The sequence below is a fragment of the Canis lupus genome, chromosome 21, assembly GCF_048164855.1.
Source record: "Canis lupus baileyi chromosome 21, mCanLup2.hap1, whole genome shotgun sequence".
In the NCBI taxonomy this organism is placed as follows: Eukaryota; Metazoa; Chordata; class Mammalia; order Carnivora; family Canidae; genus Canis; species Canis lupus.
The window spans coordinates 7,945,686-7,954,237 of record NC_132858.1 but is presented as its reverse complement, the minus strand read 5'-3'; positions in this window follow the sequence as shown (position 1 = coordinate 7,954,237).

Sequence of the window (8,552 nt, the reverse complement as noted above, 5' to 3'; positions counted from 1 at the left end):
CCATGGCTCCTCACCCAGGGTGGCACCTGCTCTGAATGCAGGTACACCAAGCAGGTGTACACTGTCCCTGGTTTCAGGGTTTACTGATTTAAATGAACACAGAGGTTGAGCCCGTTGCCTAGGAAATGCCGCATGCATGACTCAGCCTGTCTCTGAACCATGGTGCGTGCTTCCTAACCCAGAGCCTTCACGGCCACCAGTCTTCAAGGGCCACCTCTGCTCCAGGGCCCGGCCTAGGTGATTCTGGACCAGCCGCATCTCCCTGCCATGCCTCCGTCTAGGTGGCTGTCCCTAAACAGACTGCGCGTAGTCAGGGGCAGGCCTGAGATGGTTGTTGGGCATCTGGGTGAAGGTGCTCAGAAGGTACAGTCAGCCAGCCCAGAAGCCAGTACAGACTGGAGAGGCGGGGCCCCCCAGAGGCTGGGTGCATGGAGGGTTCACTCGAACACAGTAGTCATGCTTCAGGCTCTTTCCACGTGCAGGGTCCTGTAACAGCAGGTCAGGGAGGCAGCTGCTCAGAGAGCCAGCAGAGAGACCGGCCGCCGGAACCGGCTTCCTGAGTGGGTCGGCCTCCCGGGGTCCCACCTGCAAAGGGCTTTGTTTCCCCCAACTCTTGGTTTCAGACCACCCTGTCAAATGTCCCCTCCCCAATCCGTCATCAAATGCAGATTTTCTGTGAAGCTAACTTAAGTTAGATCTCAGATTCTCTTTGTAGCCAGGGGCCTTCCAGGTTCCTGGGAGGGGCCCCGAGCATTGCATTCACTAGGTTACAAGGCTTGGGTTTTTTTATTTTTTATTTATTTATTTATTTTTTGTCAATGAAGTTTGCAAAAATAAGCAATTTTTATGTGGTGGACATACTCTAGGGTGATGGGGAGAGATGCGGGGGGGTGGGGGTGGGGAGGTTCCCAACGAGTCACATCCTGCTGTGATTCTCTTCCTTTGACCCTGGGCAGATCCCAGGACATACTTGACCAATGGGATGGGGTATCAGGTCTGTGAGTGTGGAGTGTTACAGGCCGAAGGCGAAGGACGTTTGCAGGGGTCATGAAAATCCCTAATCAGTTGACTTTTGTTTCAACAAAGAGTGAGCCTGGATGGGCCTGACCTAATCAGGCAAGCCTTTAAAAGAGCGTGGAGGCCTGCCTTGAAGTCAGAGACTCTGCCCCTTGCTGGCTCTGAGGAAGCAAGCTGCCAAGAGATCTAGAGCTGCTGGAACGTGCCCCCGGCTGACACCTTGAAGGAGCTCCAGGGCAGCTCCTCCCTGAGGCGCTGAGAAGATAGCGTGGCCCACACCTGTGTTTGAGCCTCCCGAGTCCCCAGGCAGAGGACCCTGTTGGGCTGCCCCCACTTCCCGACCCAGGGAACTGAGAGATAACAAGTGGGTTGTGTTTTAACGCATGGAGACGTTAACAACAGACGTGTTGCAAGCTCTTTCTCTTCAGGGGTGCTCTTCCTCCCCTGTGTGAGCTGATGCCGTCACACAAGGGCACCTGTGGCTTTCTGGTGCCTTCTGGCCATGGGGTGGTCTCACTCCACTTGTGGCGACTCCCTCCGGTCTGGTCTGGTCTGTGTAGGGGTCCTGGCAGCCGCCACCCACTCAGGCCCTCGCCCCACACTCAGGCCTCGCAGGGAGGGAGGGGCTGGGCCCAATTTTGAAAGAGTGGGTACAGCTCTATCATTGTCCTGGGGGGCTGCAACTCGTGACCACAGACTGGGTGGCTCACAACAACACAAATCACCTCCCTCCCAGTCTGGAGGCCAGAGGTCTGAGACCAAGGTGTGGACAGGACTGAGCTCCCTCCGGAGGCTCCAGGGAGGGTCTGTCCTGCCTCTTCCAGCCCCCGGGGCCCCAGGCGTCCCTGGGCTGTGACTGTATCCCTCCAGCCTCTGCCTCCGTGGTCACATGGCCCTCCTGTGTTCCCCCCTCTTCTTTCCCTTGTAAGGACACAGTCAGTGGATTTAGCCCCATTCCCACGACAATCCAGGAGGGTCTCATGGTCTCATATCTATGTTCTCAGTTTACTCACACCTGCAAAGACCCTTTCCCCCATCAGGCCTCACCCACAGGTTATGGGGATTAGGGTGAGGACATATCTTCTGGGGGTCACCATTCAACCCATGACGACCCCATTTGGAATCCTTTCTACAAGTGAACAAGGAAGCAAGTGTGCAGTTGGGTGTGATGTGAGGGGTGGAGGCAGGGAAGAGCAGCGACGTGTCCAGGAGGGGAGGTGTTGGGGGAGGCGTCTCCGTGGGGTGACACTTCAGCCCAGATGGATGGATGGGAAGGTGTGGGCAGAAGGGACCTCATGGGTGCAGGCTGGTGTGAGAGTGGGGTGCCAGCGTGCCTGCAGGGCTGGCCCGTGGAGACAGTCTCCCAGAAGAAGCAACAGTTCACCAGGTGCCGGGTGACAGGGAAGGGCTTCCAGGGACAAAATCCTGAGCAGAAGAAGTCCACCTGCCTCCGGGAGACCGTGGATGCTGAATGCTGATTGCCAGGCCTTGTTTCTGCTCGATGCGAGGACCAGATGAGGCAGGGGCCATGGGGGGTCAGGCAGGGCCTCCTTTGTCTGCCTGGGACCCCAATCCTGCCATCGTTCCGAGGGTGGCATAAAAGAATGTACGAAGCCATGCAGATTCTTTACGCATGTGATGAAGACTTTAGGCCATCAACGACCATCCTCAGAGGCACGGCCACCTGCATCGTGGCTCCAGACGCAGCCTTGCGCGGGCCTCTGCTGGACCACGAGGCTGTGTCCCGGGAGCCTGGAGCCTGCCCAGTGTTCCCGTCCGTGGCAGTCCTGGACGGTGGCGTGGCCCAGACCCCTCTGTGTGCGCCGCATGCCCAGAGCCCTGCTCCCAGGCCCTGGCACCACAGGAGAAAGGATGAGGGTAAAGAGAACTGCGGTGGTTTTAATGGTTCGTCTCTCAGACGGAGGATGCTGAGCACCTGCTCCTCTGCATCAGGGACCAGGTGTTGTGGCCACAGCAAAGTGTCCAATGGCACAAAGTTCCTGGCTTTGAAGGGCTCATGTATGTGGGGAGAGAGGACGACAGACAAATAAGTGGGTGATGGGCCAGGAGGCAGGGCAGTGGGGGTGGCAGGGCTGAAGTGGGTGAGGGGCTGGATCACAAGGGAGTGTCAGGAGGCCTCTTGAAGGTGACTGAGTAGAGGCAGGTTGGCATTTGGAGGAACTTGAGAAGAAAGTTCTGGGCAGAGGTGCTGTGAGGTTGGGATGGGGTGTGTGGAGCCGCTATATGGAGATAGGCCAGGCGGGCGGCACGCAGGAGACGCAGGGCCTGACCCTGGGCTCCCAAGTCTCCATCCAACAAATGCCCCCTTCTATTAAGCTGACTGTGGCTGGTGTCTGATGCACCCGCGATGCACTGGACGGGGCAGGGGCTGGGGCCCCGGGGGCCCCAACCGTAAGCCCTACTGCCCGGCCAGGCATGGACTGCGGAGTGAGCCGGCTGCATGGAGTGGGGCCGTCCCCAGGAGAACTCAGGCCGGCCCAGGGCAGGGCGGGGATGGGCTCCCAGGGGTGCACGAGGCTGGAGGTGTTCACAGCTGCTCCTCCAATTTCCCAGAATAGCAAAGTGGTCATGGGACGTGGGCTTGGAGTCCCTGCTCCTCCAGAATTACCAGCTGGCAACCTGGGCTTCCTCCCGTCTTTTGGAGTCTCCATTTCTCTTCCACTAGAGGGTGCTGAGGGGTCGGAGTGAGGGGCTCCGGGCCTAGCCTCCTTGGTCCTGGCGGTGACTTCCAACCATTGACATGCTCCTGCCCCCACAATGCAGGACTTTGTTTCCCCAATGAGAGCTTAGCGGATTGTGGCCGTGACCATCAGTTCACAGCAGGGAGATGACCACTGCCATTCATAACCCAAACGTCTGTGGCTTCATACAGTAAAGGTTTATTTCTCACTTATGTTGCAATTCAACGCAGGTTGGCCATGGGGCCGGAGGGTAGAGTGTGTGCCACCCGGTCATAAGGAGATCCAGGCTCCTCCCAGCTTGTGGTCCTCTTGGGGCTTCAGAGTCTTCCTCCGGAATCCCCTGCAGAGATGCCAATGGGCCAGGCTTGGGCCATTTCCTCCCACCTGCCCTGGTCACACTAAGTGCAAGGGAGGCTGAGATGTGCAGACCGACTGTGTCCAGGAGGAGACAGAGGCCAGAGCTGGTTGGACAACCATCCAGACTCAGTCTTACCTGTCACTGGTCTATATCTTGCCGCTGCTAGGGACACTGAGGAAGGGGTGTGGAAGGCCTGGGATGGCCTGGCCTGGGTGAGCCGTGGTAGCTGTCATCACCGTCACATCAGAGCCGACTTTGAAATCCCCAAATGAAGCTGCCAGGGTAAGCTCAGGCCTCACAGGGCTCCCCACGTTTTTGGCTCTCCCAGATTAAGAGATTTTTCTTTCCGGGCAGTATGTGTATGTCACCAGCCGCCTCTTCTAAATCCCTTAATCTTATTATTCCTTTGTGGGGAAGCTCCAAACATTCTTTTCATATTAAAAAAAAAAAAAAAACTGACAAGTTTTTATAAAGAGGATTTAAAAAAAAAAAAAAAAAAAAAAAAAACCCTGGATCTCCGGGAGGGTCATTCCCTGCTGGAGAAGGATGGGGTCCTGCTGGGTGCTGAAAAAGTGAAAGCAATCCCCAGACAAGGTCTCCCTGAGGCCTGGCATCTGGTCCACCTGCAGCCAGCCCAGGTGGCAGAGGGTGGGCTGTTGGCTCAACCAAAGCCCAAGCCAATGCCTCTTCCCCTCCAGCTCCTACTGCAGGGTCAGAAGGCAGGACGTTCTTGCATCTGGCTGTGCAGGCAACTCAAGAGAGGTACTTGCAAAAATGCAGATCTCCAGGCCCCATCTTAGTCGCCCCGATGCTGAATGTCAGGCAGGAGCGCTGAGGAATCTGAATTTTTAGCAAAGGCTCTGAGGAGGGGCTGGCACAGGTGCACGGCCTAGAATTTGGGTAGCCTGGCTGCAGGGGACAGTCGGGTGAGCCAGACACACCCTGGCTCTAGGACACTGGCCATTTTGGCAGGGAGGGTAACACACAGACCCCAATCAAAGACATGACCCAGGAACAAGGCTGCTGGTCACCACCCCAGGTGCATGACATACTCTCTGCACTGCGTCTGGCCACGCGCTTTCTGTTATTGTATCTTTGTGGATTCCATCTTAGGGACGGGAGACTGAGGACTCTGGAGGTCCAGATATTTGGCCTGGTTACTTCTAAGCGGTGGAGTTGGGCTTGAGTCCAGAAGTGTCTCCACTCCTGGCCCTCAGCTTGGACGGTCAGGGGCACTGCTGGAGGGAGCACCTGTCTCCTGCTGGACCTGCAAACCGGCTACCTGCCGGGACCGAGGAGCCAGATGTCCCCATAAAGGTCCCTCCAGGAGGCCCTGCTGCATCCCCAGGTGCACTTTTAAAAAAACGGATGTGAAGGGCCCCTGGGTGGCTCCGTTGGTGAAGCGCTGCCTTCAGCTCAGGTCATGATCTCTGGGTCCTGGATCAAGCCCCGTATCATTGGGCTCCCTGCTCCGTGGGAGGGAGTCTGCTTCTCCATCTCCCTCTGCCGCTCCCCCTACTTGCTCTGTTGCTCATGCTGTCTCTCTCTCTTTCTCTCAAATAAATAAATAAAATCTTTTTAAAAATTGATGTGAAATTCACATGGCATAAAATGAACCATTTTAAGGTGAACAATTCAGGTGCATCCGGCGCATTCCCACTGCTGCACACCCACTAACTCTGTCCAATTCTCAACCTTTCTCATGACCCCAAAAAGAAACTCTGTGCCTATTAAGCAATTACTCCCCATTCCTCCTGCCCACCCTCAACTCTGGCAACCATCAATCTATAGTCTGTCTCTACGAATTTCTCTACTCTGGGCATTTTGTGTAAATAGGATCGTGTGCTATGTGGCCTTCTGGGTCCGGCCGCTTCCACGGGCCGTCATGTGGTAGCGTGCGTGCACACCTCCTGCCTCCCTGAGGCTTCCCACACACACTCCTGCCCACTCCTTGCCGCAGAGCAGGGGCGGCCCTGGGGAGTGGGAGAGGGGGACACGGCTCCCGGGGGGAGGTGACGGTCCATGGGCAGGACTCTGGCCCCCAGGGGAGGGGGGCTGCCTTAAGTCCCAGGCCTTTGTCCTGTTTTCTGTACACCCCCAGGTAAGCCTCTGGAGCAGGAAACCACAAATGCATCTCAGATGGTCAGGAGGCTGGCAGCGGCAGATGGATCCCTGCCGGCCACAAGCTGGGGTTCCGCCTCCCGCCTCCCCTCCAGCCCCAGGAGGTGCGTCCGCCAGCAACTGGCCTTTTATAAATAACCTCGTTTGGACTTTGTTTGAAAACGTTGTTAGGGTGGATTGCTCCGGGTTCCACTCATCCGTCAGAACCATTTCCTCCTGACACAGCCCCGGGCTGGGCAGAGATGCTTGTCTGACGTGGGGGGACCATCTTCCCGCCAGACGGGGTCCGCAGACTTAATCCAGGGCCAGCCCGTGATCCTGGGGCTTGGGACCACCCGCACCGCCCTCCCGCCCCAGCTCCCTTCCTCCTGGGACCCAGCCTGTCCCGGGAGGTCTTCACTTCCAAGGCCCCGGCTGAGCGAGATGTCCCAGCTTCTGCGTCCCCCTGTATTTTGAGAACCCCGGCGGTCTGGAGCGGGCGGCACCAGCAGCGTCCTGGTGCCTGGATACAGGCTGGCTTGCAGAACGTGGGTGCAGGCGCACCTTCCAGCGCTGCCCTGCCCTGGGCTTTGGACGGGCCGCAGGTTCCGGCCAGCGCGAGGCGTGACCCCACACTGATGGCAGGAGGAAGCCATTTATCATCACGGAAGGATCTGGCTGCTGGCGTGTTTATCTAGAGGAAGGAAATGAACTCTTCATCTCCTCCAAGGGGCGTCTGGCCTGCCCCGCCGTCCGCTGCGTCCGTGGGGGAATTTTAAATAACGAGTCCCTTTTGTCAGTACCTGGTTTGTGTCTCCCGCCGGGCTCTCGCTCATCACTCCCTGGGTGTCGCACTTTATTGCTGCTTCCTTCTTTAAATAAACTCTGCCATAAATTTAATTCTTGTTGGAGCTGAGCTTAGAAATCTGTCCCAGCAACGTGGGCCAGCAAGGCAAGGCTGTCTTTGGGGCGGTGTCCAGAGCAGACCGCCCAGGGCACCTGGCTTGAGCAGGGTGACTGCTGTGGTGCAGGAGGCCGCAGTTCTTTACACCGTGGCTCAGGGATGATGTGGTTTGTTTTTCCAGATTTCCAAGCCAGGGAATAAGTAGAAAAAACATCTTACCTGGCAGCTGGCATGGAAATTACTGGAGTGCAATTGCACAAACCCAGCAGCCTGTGCCAGTCTGGATACCTCTGCTTGGCTAAGAGTGCCTCTTGAATTAACAGCCACAGCATTTGCACCTCCAGTGTCCCCCAGGTGAGATGACCCTCGGGGTGGGAGCATAGGCCATGCAGCTTCCCCTCCGCCCATGCATCTGTCCATCCAGTCATCCATCCATCCACCCACTATCCATCATCTAGCCACCCATCCATCTAGCCACCCCATCCATCCATCATCCATCCACCCACTCACTCACTCATCCATCGTCCATCCATCTACCTGTGCATCCATCCACCCACTCATCTATTTGTCCATCATCCATCCATCCACCCACTATCCATCATCTAGCCACCCATCCATCTAGCCACCCCATCCATCCATCATCCATCCACCCACTCACTCACTCATCCATCGTCCATCCATCTACCTGTGCATCCATCCACCCACTCATCTATTTGTCCATCATCCATCCATCCACCCACTATCCATCATCTAGCCACCTATCCATCTAGCCACCCCATCCATCCATCATCCACCCACTCACTCACTCATCCATCGTCCATCCATCTACTGTCCATCCATCTACCCACTCATCTATTTGTCCATCATCCATCCATCCACCCACCTATACACTCACCCATTCATCATCTATCCATCCATCATCCATCCAACCATCCACACATCTTTCCATTCATCATCCATCCACCTATCCATCCATCCATTTATTCATCAGGGTTTTATTGCATACCTAGTATGTGCCAGGCCCTGTGATGCATGATGTAGACCTCTTAACCTAACGTGGGGTTAACAGAATGGGAGGCAGCTCTGAACAATTGCAGGTGTGGTACATGAAGAAGGAGAAGCAGAGGGACCATGTGACAGGAAACTGGGAGAGGCATTGTGAGGAAAGGCTTATGAACTGAATGATGGGACAGCCCCATCCTGGGGCCTCAGAGCTGGGAAGCATATCTGGATGTTACTGAGAGAGATCTCAGAGTCTGAGAGGAACAGAGGCGGCGGGAAGCGCAACTCTGAAGCTCGCAGGCTGCAGTCGGGGCTGAGGTGGATATACTCTCACCCCTTGCCGCACCAGGGCTGCTCACACGCAGTCAGTGAGGGGGTGGCAGGAAGGGCAGGGGCAGGGGGAAAGGCAGTGGAGATGTCATTCGGGGTTCATGGATGTGCAGATGTGTTTAAAGTCACGTGAACCTAG